General features: G+C 40.0%; 1 long non-coding RNA gene across 1 annotated transcript in view; it reads left to right on the forward strand.

Annotated features, from left to right (window-relative positions):
- Nucleotides 1–16,492, forward strand: part of LOC132659580 (uncharacterized) — a 40,603-nt gene extending 24,111 nt beyond the window's left edge. The window contains exons 2-3 of the long non-coding RNA XR_009600144.1: nucleotides 1,462–1,600; nucleotides 13,376–16,492. This is a non-coding gene — a long non-coding RNA (uncharacterized LOC132659580). The remainder of the gene's footprint in view (nucleotides 1–1,461; nucleotides 1,601–13,375) is intronic.
- Nucleotides 16,493–17,741: the final 1,249 nt, after the last annotated feature.

The following is a 17,741-nucleotide window of genomic DNA, read 5'->3' on the forward strand; positions in this document are numbered from 1 at the left end:
TTAGTTACCCCTTGTGTGTGAAATCTTCCAGGACCAGGCATTGAACCCATGCCCTCTGCATTGGCAGGAAGGACCACCGCATAACCTGGGAAGTCCTTGCATTCATCTTTTGATGAACACTGCCTTTGTGCTAAAATTCAGAGCAAGTGAGTTTGTGTATGACTCCTTCAAGAAAGGAATCTCAGTTTTGCTCAGCCCTCTGGTTCCCCCATTGATTTTCAGAGCCAGACATTATGGGGGCTTGTCTTCTCAGAGAAGGTACCCTGGACTGGGAAGATTAATATGGGGCTTGGGCCCTTTACTCCTTGGAGAGGACCTCTCAGGTTGTGATTTACTTCTCAATTACAGCCTTGTCTGTTTGAGTTCTCCGTACTTATAACACTGACTAGTGCATAGACAGTACATAGTGAACATATGCTAAATTTTTAAAAAGTAGTAAAAGTGGGTTAAATATAGTGAACTATTAAGTTTCCAGAGAACTTTGTGAGTACAGTAAGAGACACTAGATATCTTTTCTTGGATAAACTCTTCAAATTGCATCCATGCTACAGAACTAGTGTTGGATGAATAAAGATGACCATTAAAACAGACATACCTCCACCTGTTCTTCCCTGCTGGTTAAGACCCTAAGGATAAGAGCATATGGGAAGACCAGAAATGAATGCTACTCAATAATTCTGGGTTTAATGGATTTCTTGCATGATGTTCGAATGAATGGATGATGAGCTGTCAACATTCAGAGTGCTCACAGTGATCAGAAACCTATCAGTCCACCGACATACCAAAGATCAGTTTTTCTAGGAAAACTCTCTTGATTATCCCAGCTCACATCTATCTCTTTTCATGATTTTATTCCCAACAGGCTACAGAATACTCTTCACCTGATGCCATTACTTCTCTACATGCAAATCTTCCTTTCAATCTTACTGCACACTTCTGAAGAAGAAGAACCTCACCACCCATCTATAGAGTATCTTCCATCATACCTAGCACAGAGCTATATCCATTTGGAAAAGGATAAAATTTGAGGGGGGAAAAAAATGGACCATATTAGCAGTTAATGAGGGAATCAGTTAGATGGGCCCCACAGAGGAGACAGAGTCTTCATAGGGATAAGCCTTGGACAAGGCATTTGGAAGGTCTGCTTGCCAAGACTCTCTTTGATTAGAGGCCATTAGCTCTGGAGAAAGTAGGGAATGCCAGTCAAATCACTTTGAGGAGAGCTAAGTCTGTCCACCTTTTCCTCCTATTTTAGGGTGATTGGTAAGAATAGAGGGACCTGCCTTCAGCACACTTACCCTTAGAGGTACTCTATAGGAGACTATAATTTATGGTTCTGAAATAAAGTTGGGTAGATATTACTCTCCTAGCTGATTTTTCATTATAGATAGAGCCAGCTTCATTTGGACAATACTATCAACCATAACTCTAGCTCTAATGAACTTCTCTTTTTGGCTGCAGGCTATATACACTTACAGAAATTTCCTAAAATCCTTCCTGGGAGAAGATAAAGAGAAGTGAAGTCGCTCAGTCATGTCCAATTGTTTGCGACCCCATGGACTGCAGCCTACAACGCTCCTCCGTCCATGAGATTTTCCAGGTAAGAGTACTGGAGGGGGTTACCATTTCCTTCTCCAGAGGATCTTCCCAGCCTAGGGATCGAACCCGGGTCTCCCGCTTTGTAGGCAGATGCTTTACCATCTGAGCCACCAGGGATGACAAATCCCTACTTGAAGATAATTTGAGTCATTATAAAAATCAAACTTAAGTGACATATGCTATTTAATTTTTCACCCTTAGTTCTATATTTTCTCTTTCTATTCTTCATTTAATCCATTTTTTGAAATAAAAATAATATTATACTTTTAGAAATTATAACCAAAATACATTTATTTATGCTTACATAAAATGCTTAAGTAATAAAGGAATTATTTGAGAGTCCTATTTGGCTGGAATCTTCTTAAGCAATTTCTACCTTTATTATGTAACTATATATTTACCTGGTGCACAGTGCTTGTAGGGCTTCCCTGGTAGCTCAGCTGGTAAAGAATCTGCCTGCAGTGCAGAAGACCCTGGCTCAATTCCTGGGTCAGGAAGATCCTCTGGAGAAGGGATAGGCTACCCACTGAAGTATTCTTGGGTTTCCTGGTGGGTAAAATGGTAAAGAATCTGCCTCCAATGCAGGAGACCTGGGTTCAACCCCTGGTTGGGAAGATCTCTTGGAGGAGGGCATGGCAACCCACTCCAGTATTCTTGCCTGAAGAATCCCCATGGACAGAGGGGCCTGGTGGGCTACACCCAGACCACCAACATGCTGGGCTGGATGAGGCATAAGCTGGAATTGAGATTGCGGGGAGAAATATCAATAACCTCAGATATGCAGATGACACCATCCTTATGGCAGAAAGCAAAGAAGAACTAAAAAGCCACTTGATGAAAGTGAAAGAGGAAAATGGAAAAGCTGGCTCAAAACTCAACATTCAAAAAACTAAGATCATGGCATCTGGTCCTATCAGTTCATGGCAAATAGATGGGGAAACAATGGAAACAGTGACAGACTTCATTTTTTTGGGCTCCAAAATCACTGCAGATGGTGACTGCAGCCATGCAATTAAAAGATGCTTATCCTTTGGAAGAAAAGCTATGACCAACCTAGAGAGCATATTAAAAAGCAGAAACATTACTTTGCTAACACAGGTTCCTCTAGTCAAAGCTATGGTTTTTCCAGTAGTCTTGTATGGATGTGAATGTTGGACCATAAAGAAGGCTGAGCACTGAAGAACCGCTACTTTCAAACTGTGGTGCTAGAGAAGACTCTTGAGAGTCCCTTGGACTGTAAGGAGATCCAACCAGTCAATCCTAAAGGAGATCAGTCCTGAATATTCATTGAAGTGACTGATGCTGAAGCTGAAACTCCAATACTTTGGCCATCTGATGTGAAAAACGGACCCCTTGGAAAAGGCCCTGATGCTGGGAAGGATTGAAGGAAGGAGGAGAAGAGGATGACAGAGGATGAGATGGTTGGATAGCATCACCGACTCGATGGACATGAGTTTGAGCAATCTCCAGGAGTTGGTGATGGACAGGGAAGTCTGGCATGCTGCAGTCCATGAGGTTACAAACAGCTGGACACAACCAAGTGATTGAACTGAAATGGAAAGATATACCATGGTCATAAACTGAAAAACACAATATTATTAAGGTGAAAATTCTCCCAAACATATCTATAGATTCAATACAATCCAAATCAAATCCCACCAGAATGTTGTAAAAATCAGTTGACTGATTCTCAAAATCATATAGAAATGCAAAGTACCTAAAATAGCCCAGACAACATGGAAAAAATAAAGCTGAAGAATTTACAGTGCCTAACTTCAAGATTTATTCAAAAGCTAGATTGTGGCATTGACAGCAAGCTATACAAACAGGGCATTGGAAAATAATTGAGAAACAAGAAACAGATTTATGCATATAAGTCAATAATTTTCAACAGAAGTATAAAAGGCTACTCAATAGAGAAAGGATAACATTTTCAACAAATAGTGTCAGAACAATTGTATACCCATTTTAAAAATCCTTGATCAATATAATTTACTATAAACATCTAAAAATCTAAACTTCTAATGAAAGAAAATAGGAAAAAAACCTTTGTGAATTAGATAGGATAGGATTTCCTAGATGTAACACCAAAATATAATTCATTAAATAAAAATTTGATAAATTAGGATTCATTGCAATAAGAAATTCTTCTCTTTGGTAGACAGTGTAAATGAAAAGATAAGACACACTGTGATAAAATATTTGCAAATCACATATCTGATACAGAACTTGTATCCACAATATAAAATGAACACTCAAATTATACAATAAAAAGTGTCAAATGAATACTCAATAAGAACGAGCAACAGACTTAACGGACACTTTAGCAAAGAAGATATGGATGACAAAACGTATGAAAATGCTCAACATCATTATTCATTAGAGAAATGCAAATTCAAGCCACAAATCATCTTACCTTTTAAGATAAGTAAATAAGTACGTGTTAGTCGCCCAGTCGTGCCCAGCTCTTTGTGACCCCATGGACTGGAGCCCACCAGGCTCTTCTGCCCATGAGATTTCCCAGGCAAGAATACTGGAGTTGTCATTTCCTTCTCCAGTGGATTTTCCTGACCCAGGAATCGAACCCAGGTTTCCTGCACTACAGGCAGATGCTTTACTGACTGAGCTACAAGGGAAGCCCCAACCTTTTAAGATGGATAATATTAAAAAGACAGATCTTGCCAAATGTTGGCAAATATGTGAAGCAACTGGAATTCTCATATACTCCTGGTGGAAATGTAAACCACACAACCACTGTAGAAAAGCGTTTGTTGGTTTCTTAAAAAGTTAAACATCCCCCCTTTCACCTGACCCAGCCTTGTCATTCCTACACATATATCAAGAGAAATGAAAGCATATGACTAGACAGAGACTTCTACATGAGCATTCACAGCAGTTGTAATTGCAAAAACTGGAAACACAAGTGTCTATCATCAAGAGAAGGAATCAACAAATTGAGAAATAGTGCTGAACAATAAAGGATAATGATCCATGCAACAACATGGATGAATCAGAAAATAATGACACTGAATGAGAGAAGCTAAAGGGGAAAAAAAAAAAAAGAGAGTTCACCCTGTATGTTTCCATTCACATAAAATTCTAGAAAATATAAACTAATTTATAGTGACAGGAGCATATCAGTAGCTTTTTGGGAGTTGATGGGGGATAGGCTGGGAGGAGGGCTGAAGAGGGGTGAGATGAGAAATTAGGAAGAAACACAAGGAAACTTTTTGAATAACAAATATTTGTTATCCTGATTATGATAATGATTTCACAGGTGTATATATGTCAAAAATCATCATACTATATAATTTGAATATATGCATTTTGTTTTGTCATTTACATCCCAATAAAGCTGTTAACATTTTTAAAAGGTGTTTAAAGGAGTAGAAAGTCCAGTTCATTCAGTAAAAATTGATTGGATTTTAACTATTGATCAGGTTTTTTTAAAACAGGAAATTTAGAGTAATTATCTAGACTGATTAAATGCAGATAAATTTTAAGTTGAAGAAACCAGAAAAGGAATAAAATAAAAAAGTGTAGCCTCTGCAGTTAAAAAGGATATAGGTTCAGATCTATGCTCTTCCACTTAATGCCTATGTGACCTTTGGAAAGTGGACTAACGTCTCTGAGTTCTGTTACTTCATCTGCAGAAGAAAGAGGCATATATCTGAAAGTCACCATGATGTTTAGAAAGCATGTACACAAAGTATCTGGTGCAAAGCCCTTAAAAGAAAGCAGGTGTTAGTTGCATTTGTGAATAAATAAGAAATATATTTTTGTTGGTCAGACATAAATAAGGTTATAGAGGCCAAAATCAGGGAAAGGAGACAAAGTAAAAGATGTAAGATACCTGTTGTTGTTTAGTTGCTAAGTTGTGTCTGACTCTTTGTGACCCTATGGACTGTAGTACACCTGACTTCCCTGTCCTTCACTATCTCCCAGAGTTTGCTCAAACTCATGTCCACTGAATCGGTGATGCCATCCAACCAGCTCATCCTCTGTCATCCCCTTCTCCTACTGCCTTCAACCTTTTCTAGTATCAGGGTCTTTTCTAATGAGTCAGCTCTTTGCATCAGGTGGGCAAAGGATTGGAGCTTCATCTTCAACATCAGTCCTTCCAATAAATATTCAGGGTTGATTTCCTTTAGGATTGATTGGTTTGATCTCCTTGCTGTCCAAGGGACTCTCAAGAGTCTTCTCCAGCACCACAATTCAAAAGCATCAATTCTTTGGCACTCAGCTTTCTTTGTCGTCCAAAATACTTTGAGTTTTATATAAAAAAGACAAGATGTTGTGACTAGTTATGTTTTGGAAATATGGGAAAGGCAAGTATCAATTACTAGAAGAATGATGGCTCCATCACTAGAAGTTTTTCTAGTAATCCGGGGGAAGGGTCAAGGTCTATAGGAGGATGATTAGAATAGTGTAGACTAGATTGTCCACACAGATAGATCCTTCAAGTGTTGGATGCAAGTCTGAAGTTGAGTCTACTATATGCTATTAATAATTGGAAATCTCCCTGGCTTCAAGCCTCACCAGCTTCTGTGTTCCTGCAAAGGCTATCATAGCTCCAAGATCCAGCATTGACCAGAGTGGGCATCTCTGGGAAGGTGCTTCCTTGCTGCAGCTGCTGGAGACCAGAATCGCCACGTTCTACGGCTACCATGGCAACCACCAGCAACTGTGAGTAAGCACTGCCCTGTGGGGTGGGGCAGGAAAAGGCCCTACCTCTCTCCTGCTTTCTGACCACTCCCTGGTGCCTCTACGGCCCAAGTTAACAGAAAACCAGCTATTGAGAACACCGAGGGAAGTGAGAGTTTGCTGATCCTCAGCCCTGGCAGCAGAGAGCAGAATCTTAGAGGGGACAGGTAAATAACCAGCACAGCTTCTGTAGGAGTCACTGCAGAGAGAGAACAGGAATGCAGCTAGAAATTGCAGCAATGGAGAAAGAGGGATGGTCAGAAAGAAGTGAATCAGAAAAATTAAGTGTCCCCAAAGTCCAATGAAGAGAGAATTTGAAAAGGCAGACATTCAAAGGTATCCACTGCCAGAGAGAAGGCAAGGTCTAAGAGAAGGCCACTAGATTTGATGATTAGCAGCCCTACTTACCTTGAAAATCTAGTGTTAGTTTCTCAACTAGATTTGCAGGAGCAGATGCCAGATTTCTTAAAAGGATCATTTCAGTATATAAGATGGTGAGCATAAACTGCTCATCGTTCAGTTTAGCACAAAGTGTGAGAAGTCAACTGACTTATACATCTTTCTCAGAAACTGTAATAGGGTGAACAACCTTCTGCATTTGTCTAGAACTTTTGCAGATTGAGCTTGGAAAGCTCCTTGTCCCAGGACCCCTCAGTTCCAAGCAAGCTGAGATGGCTGGTGACCATGACCCAGTCCTTGACCTGGGCCATGACCTGCCCTAAAGAATGTGCTCAAATGAGCTATGTTCAGACTTCTGCAAAGGATGTGGAATATTTGGTTACATATAAGTTCTAATGCCTGGTGGCTCAGAGGTTAAAGCGTCCGCCTATAGTGTGGGAGACCTGGGTTCTATCCTGGGTTGGGAAGATACCCTGGAGAAGGAAATGGCAACCCACTCCAGTATTCTTGCCTGGAGAATCCCATAGATGGAGGAGCCTGGTGGGCCACAGTCCACGGGCTCACAAAGAGTCAGACACGACTGAGCGACTTTAAACATAAAGTTCTAATGCATTTCCAGAATAACCATTGTTTTGCTCCCTGCTTCACTAACAGTGCAGTCATTCCACTTGACTTTAAATGCAATTCTTCTTCATTCAGGTCTCACCCTCTTTAGTCTGTCTACTGCCTGCAATGACATCCCAAGAGAAACATTCTCCTACTTGGCTTTTTTCGAGCTCAACATTTTCATGACACCCCAGTTAATTAATATCTGCCCTGGGTCAGCCTGGAGGGAAACACATTGAGCTTGGAGATTTCCATTTGAACATTGAACCCCAGGAAGGAGCAAGGCAAATTTATACCAGTGGATCTAATTGCTAGAAAAGTAATTCTGCAAAGATGGAAATCAGCTGAAAGATTAACACTGCTCTACACCAGCTAGAGTGCCCTGGCTAACAGAGAGAAAATAATGTTTCAATTAAATGAAAGGATACTGAATTAGGTAGAATACTCAGGAGACTGGTAATGGAGTCCAGAGCCTTTCACCCCCAGGTCACCATCAGCAATCTGGTCCAGGGCAATTCTAGACCATAGTTTTGAGGGGCTGATGGCTCACCCCAGCCCTTACTGTCTGCAGCACTTGATGAACTGGTTTCCCAAAGCACCTGCATCAGCCTCACAGGTCACTGTGGTTCACTGAAGATGTAAGAGGAAGCAAAGCCCCTCTTTGGAGGGGAGAGGCTGACCCTGAGGGTAGCCAAGGGCCACTACAGGGAAATTAGGATGGGGAGATGATTGAAGATGGGGAGCCACACAGAGAGGGGGACTTATATTTCAGTTCACACAGGGGGCAGTTAACCATTTCATCTGAATTTACAGTTGAAATGGAAGTGAAAGTGGTCATGATGAGTTTGCTTTTTGTGTATGCTGGGAGGGAGCGGCAAGGGATGAGATTTGCATTTAGAAGTCAAAACTTCATTAGAGGACAGAATACAAGCAAAACTGAGTCATGAAATCACCTGTTATCACCCATTTAACTATGTCCCAAGGCTTATCTCATTTCACAAAATATTACCACAGATGGATTAAGTCCAATATGAGGAGATTAGCTTAATTCCTGATGCCAGTGTAACAAAAGTCCTTCCCTATAATGGAACCCATATGTCAGCTGAGGTCTCTGGGTCCTTTACATTCCAGATAAGACGGTCTCAAACTTTATATTCCATACTTTGTGGGAGTCTAAAAAGTCCCCAAGATTTCTGCAAATTCTCAGAGGTTGCCTCTGAATCAAAACTCATGCTTTTCTTATATATGTTCAGTGGACACGTTGTCCTACCAATCTGGGCTTGCTGTATTCGAGAAGAGCTAAGCGAGAAACTAAGCTTTTTCCTACATCTCTTATGATTATTGTATTAATACACACAGAAACTCCATTCAAAAATGGGATATGGGGTGTGGATGGGGTGGAAGCTGTTTCTATCATAGGAACATAGACCACAAATGGGTGCAGCCCCTATTTTAAAAGTTTGAGAACATCCCACCATAGGGACATTCTCCTGGCCCCGTCACTCAGACTGTTACTATCCAGCTGACTTTCTCTTTCCCCCTTTACCCTTAAGAGTACCCCAGAAACCCTACATTCTTATTTCCTTCACATTTCTCCCTTCAAAGTCTCTGGGACTGCCTCGTTGAGCCTCTTGGCAAGGCAAAGGGGCTTCTAAATCAGAAATCTGCCCTGTATAGGATGTGATCTGGGTTTTAAGAAACACTGTTTTTCCTTTCCATTACAGAATTGTACCGAAGAACTATATCAACAATAGCCCAAGAAACAAAATTCTAATTTAAAAAAATACTCACACCCCTGTGTTTATAGGAGCACAAATTACAATGGTCAAGACATGGAAACAATCTAACTGCTCATCAGTAGATGAATGGATAAAGATTGGTGTACACACACACACACACACACACACACACACACATACACACACACACTGGAATACTACTCAGTCATAGGAAAGAATGAAATAATGCCATTTGCAGCAACATGGATGAACCCAGAGATTACATCTCATACTAAATGAAGTCAAAGACAAATATCATATATCACTTATATGTAGAATCTAAAACATGACATAGATTATCTTATGCATGAAACAGAAGTAGACTCACAGACACAGAGAACAGACTTGTGGTTGCAAGCGAGTAAGGGAATGTGAAGGGGTGGATTGGGAGTTTGAGATTACTGCTAAATCACTTCAGTTGCGTCCGGCTCTGTGCGACCCCATAGATGGCAGCCCACCAGGCTCCCCCGTCCCTGGGATTCTCCAGGCAAGAACACCGGAGTGGGTTGCCATTTCCTCCTCCAATGCAGGAAAGTGAAAAGTGAAAGTGAAGTCGCTCAGTCGTGTCCGACCCTCCACGACCCCATGGACTGCAGCCTTCCAGGCTCCTCTGTCCACGGGATTTTCCAGGCAAGAGTACTGGAGTGGGTTGCCATCGCCTTCTCTGAGTTTGAGATTAAGAGACGCAAACTATTATATACAGAATGGATGGATAACAATTTCCTACTGGATAGCACAGGGAACTTTATTCAGTACCCTATGATAAATCATAATGGAAAAGAATATAAAAAAGAATATGTATATATATATATATATATATATATATACATACATATAACTGAATCACTTTGCTGTACTAACATGACATTGTAAATCAACTACACTTCAATAAAATAATTTCTTTTAAAAGCCTGAGGAAAGGAACTTCCCAGTTCAGCTCAATTCTTAGGACACAAAACAGAAATACATAAATGTAGTAACAGTCAAATACATTGGCAGATTGAGTTCCCCCAAGTAGGATATATGACTAGAATTTTGGCACCTTGATGAAGAATTCCATGCAATACTGAGCAAGGACTGGCTGTGACCATGTTACTAGACATGAGTGATCCTACAGTAATTCCACATTGATGAACCAAACCTTTAATAAACAGTTTGGGGACATTTGTCTTGAGAGGGACTACTTAGGGTTGAGTGTCTTGGAATGTGTTTCTGTTGGTGGAGTGAGGGGAGACTTGTTGCTTCACTAGAAAATGCGGGTTTATCATCACTGGCTGTTGCAAAAATCTATAAGCACCAGTGCTACTTTCTAAAAGTATAGCAGTTATCAGTACAGTTTTTCACTTTCTTATTAAATGTTATAGCAATGTGTTCTTTAAGTATAAGATACTGCTAAAAATACCTACATTCTCATCTAACTCAAACCTTCATTTTATAGATAAATAAACTGAAGCCCCAATAGGCTGATGGACCTGGGGCAGGCAAAGGGAGCTTTTCTCCCTATACGCCCATGTTACCATCCCCCGAGGTCTCATGCATTAAAGCCTTGTAGATTTATAAGAGCAAAAATGATTTATGGATCCCGGGGAATGACAACAAGGAGAATTTTTTAAACATATGTTTAAGTATCCCGTGCCCTTGACTTGATGGGAGAGGTAACAGAGCAGGGGTAAGCTGACCTATAGATCACTGCGATGATCCAGTTGAGCCAAATAAGACAGCTTTTCATTAGCTGGGTACTTTGGAGTAGCTGGGATACTTTTATTCTGGTAATGGAGAGATAGATATGGCCTCTGGGAACACTTCTTGGAAATTGTACTTTCTCCAGATGCTCAATTTGGGTGTGGGACAGATCGGCTTCGAGGCCAAGAGCAACAAACATTACCACAATCCCGCTGGTCAGAGAGCAGAGGCTCTTCAAAAGTCTGGAGGCTTGCCACGAGACCCTTGGGTTTTTGTCATCAGTCTGTACAGCGACGTTAAAATTCTTAGGACAGCAATTGCCATCAAAGCTGATGGTCAGTAGAGCCTGCACAGGCAGAAGTGAGCCGTGGCTCTCGAGCTGTGGTAGTTAACACCCCTCTCCAGACACTCACTCCATCAGGTTCCAAGATCCAAGACGGGCACTGAGCAAGGTCAGTCATTTACCCGATGGTTCCCTAGCACTAAGTGGGAGGCAATAGAGTCCCTCCTGCCTCGGGCTGCCACATTTACTGGTAGAAACTAGTCGGAGAGAAAATATCTGGGAGAATTTTTAAGTATGTGATCTGATCCTGATAAGTGGTTATCTCAGTAAAGTCATCTAATATTGAATTTCATTGAATCTTTTCAAAAGCACATTTAGAAGTGGGGAGGGTGAGTAATACAAGACATCAGAAATCTATTATATGGGCAAATACAAACATCAGCCTCAGTAATAGATATGTACAAAGGTCCACACATTGGAAATATAGTATGGAGAATGAGGACAGTTCTTACCCACATCTGTATGGCAAGTCTGTAGGGAAATAGAGTATATGCGCATCAGTAAAAAATAAATAAATAAATAACCTCTATGTGCAGCAAAACACATACTCACAAAACATGTCATTCTAGTGTCAAAAAATTTCATCAGATAATTGCCCTCTTTCTTGTCTGACTTTCATATACATCAAACCCTCACTTGCCTTAATCTGGATAAATCTGAATTCTAGAATTTGTTGGAAACAAGAGCTGTTTTGCTAGTTTTAAGAATGTACTTATCTGTGTATTTCCGTGAACTCTCTTGCAACGTGTTTTCTTTTAGACTGAGGTAACACTGGTTCACATTGTTTTGCATTTCATGTGTACACAGTATATTTTGACTTCTGTATACATTATAGAGCATTCACCAATAATTTAGCTTCCATCTGTTACCAGACAGTTAAGCCTTTCCTTAAACCCCCTTCCTCTCTGGTAATCACTACTCTGTTTTCTGTATCTATGTGTTTGTGCTTGTTCATTTATTTTTTTATTCCACATATGAGTGAAATTATATGATATTTACATTTCTCCTCTGACTTGTTTCACTTAGCCTAATACCTTCAAGGTCAATCATGCTGTCACAAGTGGCAAGATGTCATTCTTTTATCTGGATGAATAATATTGCAAATATATATTGAGAGAGAGAGGGAGGGAGACAGAGACAGAGAAAGAGAGAGAATTATTTAAATACTCAGAAGTGGAATAACTGGACCACATGATAGTTCTAATCTTCATTTTTTTTTGAGGAAACTCCATACTATTTTCACATTGACTGCACCAATTTTCACTCTTACCAACAATGATGGTTTCCTTCTATCCACATCCTCTCCAAAATGTATTATTTCTTGTCTTTTTGTTAATAGCCATTCTAATGGCATGAGGCTATATCTCACTGTGGTTTTGATTTGCATTTCCCAAAGAATTAGTAATCTTGTATATCTTTTCATGTGCCTGTTGGCCATCTACATAGCTTCTTTGGAAAACTGTCTATTCAGATCCTCTGCCCATTTCTTAATTGGGTTATTCATATTTTGTTGTTGAGTTATTTGAGTCTTTTATATATTTTGGACTTTAACCTCTTTCTGGATATATGACTTACAAATATCTTCCCTCATTTAGGTTAGGTTATTCTTTTGTTTTATGCAGAGATTTCTTTGTTGTGCAGAAACTTTTTGGTCTCATGTAGTCCAATGTGTTTATTTTTGCTTGTTTCTTTTGCCTGAGGAGACATATCCAGCAAGACATTACCATGAATTATGTCAAAGTGTGTACTGACGTGACATACTGCTAGGATTCTTGTGGTTTCGTTCTTACAATTAAGTCTTCAATCCATTTTGATTTCAGTTTTGTATATGGTATTAGAAAGTGGTCCAATATCATCCTTTTGTCTGTAGCTGTCCAGTTTTTTAAATTTCTCCTTGAATTTCTTCATTGACCCAATGCTTGTTCAGTAGCATGCTGTAATAATCTCCACATATTTGTGATTTTTCAAGCTTTCTTCATGTAGTTGATTTCTAGTTTTATATCATTATAATCTAAATTTTAAAATAACTTGCTCATCCTTAAATATGAATTTAGCTGATGATGATTCCAGCCATTTTATAATCTAAATTCTTAATTTTCTTCCCATTAATATAAAAATAGACCTTGGCCTATTTCCTAACCAAAGACATACCCATTCCACTGAGTTTTCTACCCTTCTCTCCTGCTTCCATTGCACTTCTAGTGGTTTTTATCTTTATACTTGGCTTACTCTTTTCTTGTTTGTTTGTTTTGCTATTTTTCAGGTACATCTTAAAATTGAACTAAGATGATTTAAATGAAGACTGTCAAAGCCAATTTTGGATTGACTGGAAATAGTTGAAGATTTGATAGATATGATGTAATAAGAGTTCTCCCTCACAAAGAACATGCGTTTTTTCCAATTGATCTCATTATGAAGATGGCACAACTTGTATATAATTGACTTATTTTATAGGCAGGATGGTGAGTTGAACTGAAGGACTAACTGCTTTCATCACTGTCAAGTCACCACAGATGTTCTGCTGAAAAAAGAGAAATAGCCTTGCTGAATTGGTTTGAAGCAGAGACTAATAGGCAATTAGGGCTTGGTCTGGTCTGATGGCTTGGTGTAGCAAATGCTGGGAACCAGTGTGTTGCAGTAGTGAATGCCCAACAAATGAAATGGTTGTCTCACTCTTCTTAGGCAGTGAATGCCCAACAAATGAAATGGTTGTCTCACTCTTCTTAGGCAGTTCGTTCAACTCCATCATCTATCGGAAGCCAAGGGAAAAAAGACCACTGATTGCTAAAGATCACACACTTTTAGCAAACATTAATGTGCAAGTGTGATGGGAAATTTTGTCTAATGAGTTCACCTAAAACAGAGCTCTTATTTCACAAACATATAGGATATTTTATTCACCTCAAAGTCTGAAAAGATTATGGGGCTTAGACCCAGAAGATCTGCATCAGGTCTGGCCCCGCCAATAGCTAGCTGTGCAACTCCTGATTTGCTAGCATCTACATCTCCAGAAGTTGCATCATGAGGTGGCTCCAATGGTAAAGAAGCTGACTGCCAATTCAGGAGACGTAAGAGATGCAGGTTAAATCCCTGGGTCGGGAAGATCCCCTGGAGGAGGGCATGGCAATCCATTCCAGTATTCCTGCCTGGAAAATCCCATGGACAGAGGAGCCTAGTGGGCTACAGTCCATGGGGTTGCAGAGTCAGACACCACTGAAGCAACTCACCGCACAACCATGTACATCTCCAGGAGTTGCATCCATGACACAACTACTGAGAGAGGGAAGGCATTAGTGCCTGGGAGGTAGAAGCTTTTGATTTCCCTTTTTGGTTGTTGGCCTGTCAGAAAAAAAGATGTTCATCATCCTGAACCCTCCCTTGTGCCTCCCTTTTTCTCAATTTCAGCCCTCTCAAATCTTTCCTCTGCTATCCATAAACACAGAATTCTAAAGTGAGAGGCTTTCAGGATATATTGTACTAATACATCATCAACATTGTCATTATGATGTATTAACACAATGCATCATCATAGACCTGTCAAAGCTGTGATTTATGACTCAAAAGTGTGTTGTGATGTAGCAAGGCATCAGGGACTTCATTGACTGAATGCTTGTTTATTTTTACACTTAAGGGCTTTGAAAGTAAGTTTCACACTACTTTTCCAAAAAGAAGAATTAGGGGAAGACTTTGAAAGGAAGACTCCATTGCAAAACACTGAAGGGGCCAATGGGTCACACTTAAGATATATAAAGGTTTGTGTTTTCCCAGACCACTTTGAATTCAGAATCAGACTTCCACACTCCAACTCATTTGGTTCCCACTGGAAGAATCTAGTCTTTTCCATACCTTTCCACCCCTCTATTTGAACTCCCTTCAGTTAAGTGTGTGAGGTATGGTAGGAAAGGTATACATTAGAGGCTTTCTTTCACTGCCAAAAGTAATAAGGATAGTGTTATATTTTATGAGAGTAATTAATGTGATTTTGCAGGGGAAATCTGCTTGCAATGTAGCTAGGGACTGGCATTACACATTTTCTTTCTGAGCATTAAGTTCTTTCATAATGTCCTTCTCAAAGTATTAAGCACATACTGCGTGAACCACATACACCACTGAGCATGGTGCCAAGAGAAAGACAGAAGAGTTAGGTGGAGCCATTGCAAAAAAAGAAAAAGATATAAGAAGGGAATTAAAGCCAGCTAAGGAGAAATATACACAGACTTCCCTGTAGCTCAAATGGTAAAGAATCTGCCTGTGAGGCAGAAGACCAGGGTTCAATCCCTGGGTTGGGAAGTTCCTCTCAACCCACTCCCGTATTCTTGCCTGGAGAATTCCATGGACAGAGAAGCCTGGCGGGCTACAGTCTGTGGGGTCACAAAGAGTCAGACATGACTGAGTAACACAAAAGGAGAAATATTGTATCACTCGACTTATAATAGCCCCTTGAAAATGACTGAGATGGAAGAAGAGTCATCAGAAAACGGTTCTGGAAAAGATGAGTCACTGGGCAAAGTCCTATGTTAAGGAAGAGATGAGAAGGATGTCTGATTGTCTCCAGCTCCAGGATGACAGTTCTTTCCAGAATATAGTCCTTCCTTGGCATCTGTGGTGAGTTGACTCCAGGACCCCTGTGGATACCCAAATCCACGAATGCTCAAGTTCCCAACATAAAATGGCAGAGTACAGTTGGCCATTGGAATTGGCATCTGTACACTTTCCCCTACTTATTCCCCAGAGCCTGGTTTCTTAAGGGCTTAAAGGATATTAAAGCTGGAGTCTGAAAAGTTGGTTTGACTGAGGTCCTTTTAGCCTCCTCTGTAGAGCTCACCTTCACCTTTCAATTTGTCTAGCCAGCAGCATTATCACTTTCACAAGTAGCAAAATCTTTAATCATTAGAAAGGTAGAAAGTGCCTTTGGCCAAGTATTTTTATTGGATGCAAGGACCTAGGGCCCAGCCCCCAAACTGGCAGATCAGAGTGAATGTCACCTTAAGGATATCCGTACACTATGACACACTTTTTCTTATTGCAAAAAAAGAAAAAAAGTTCTCAATGTAATTACAGCCAGGCCTGGTTTATCCAGGCTTATTCATCCCCATGTCTGGGGAGCCGGAAATGTAACTAGCAAAGAATTCACTAGCAGGAGAGGCAGCGAATTTGCCAAGAGTTTGTTAATCTAAGGGTTTATTTTTTTTTTAATCCAAATGTAAAGGGAGTTTGCAAACTGATTCAGATTAACCGGGTCAAGTTGTTTATTTTATTAACTTTAAAACATTTTTTAAAATCCTTTTCACATTAAAAAAAAAAAAAAGTGCCTAGAGTTAGATGGGGCTGGTAAGGGTGAAGGAAGGTTGTCTGCTTAATAAAAGTTATAATATAAGGAGAGATGTGTCAGCTGCTTCATTTCCACTTTCTGGTTTCAGCCAGAAACAGCTGCAAAATGTCTACTCTAACTCAAGCCTTTTTATGACTTTTACTAACTTCTTATTCAAAAATTCCTTTTACTGATTTTTCTAAGGAATCTCACCACCGTGGAGAGAAGAAAGAACATATAGAATCCTTTATGCCTCATTCACCATCACAGATGAATCAAAATATTCAAGATAATTTGGTTATTGGCTTCAGGCATTTCTGTTGACTTTTGTATTTTCCAGAAAAGCAAAATTACCCAGGTTCCTCATTGCCTGCATTCTAATCACTGAAATGGCTGCCATGATTGAAATTCATCATTGGAGCCCTATTGTCCCCAAGATACATCTACCTCCCTGGTATGGATTCAAATATCTTCATGAATTAGTCTTTCTTTACCTGTATCCTCCCTTATTTTCATGCCTAAATTCTTGCTATCACAAATTATTGACTGTTTCATACTTGGCCAGCCTCTCTCTTGTCTCTGAGAATTGCACATGCCATTCTCTCCATCCTTCTTGCCGCAGCTTGCCCACATTTTGTCTGGCTCACTCCTCTTCCTCTAGGTTGCAATTTGGGCACCACCTTTCCCAGGATATTTTCATTATCACCTTAAGACAAGAACTCGTTGCTCCATCTGTGTGCCATCATGTCAAAATTTGCCCAGATGATCAATTTTTCCACAGTGATCATACTGGAGTGGAATCATCTTACTTGTATTTGTGTTCCTGACCACACAGTTGGCCCTTCCAGTTCAGATTGTGTCTGAATCTTGGCTCTGTCTCCCAATAGTACATGGTAGCTGTACTATTCATCCCTCAGATAAATATTAATATCTATTGTAAAATGAACACAGATAAATGAATAAAACACATATATCAATCCCAGGTCTTGCTGCAAACCTTGCATTAACTTACATGACTTTATGATCCAGGAAGATCCCCTGGAGAAGGGAATAGCAACCCACTCCAGTATTCTTGCCTGGGAAAGCTCATGGACAGAGGAGCCTGACGGGTTATAGTCCACAGGATCGCAAAGAGTTAGACACGACTTAGTGACTCTGACTGAACGACAACAAAAAAATTAATACATTAATTTATTTTGAGCCATTTACACAGTAGCAAGATCTCTTATCTTCATCCCAACATAAAGCCTTGGACACAACCAATGCTCAATCAGTATTAAATGATTGGCTAATGAACCGAAGTTCATTATGCCCAGTG

Source organism: Ovis aries, chromosome 3 (assembly GCF_016772045.2).
Source record: "Ovis aries strain OAR_USU_Benz2616 breed Rambouillet chromosome 3, ARS-UI_Ramb_v3.0, whole genome shotgun sequence".
Classification (NCBI taxonomy): Eukaryota; Metazoa; Chordata; class Mammalia; order Artiodactyla; family Bovidae; genus Ovis; species Ovis aries.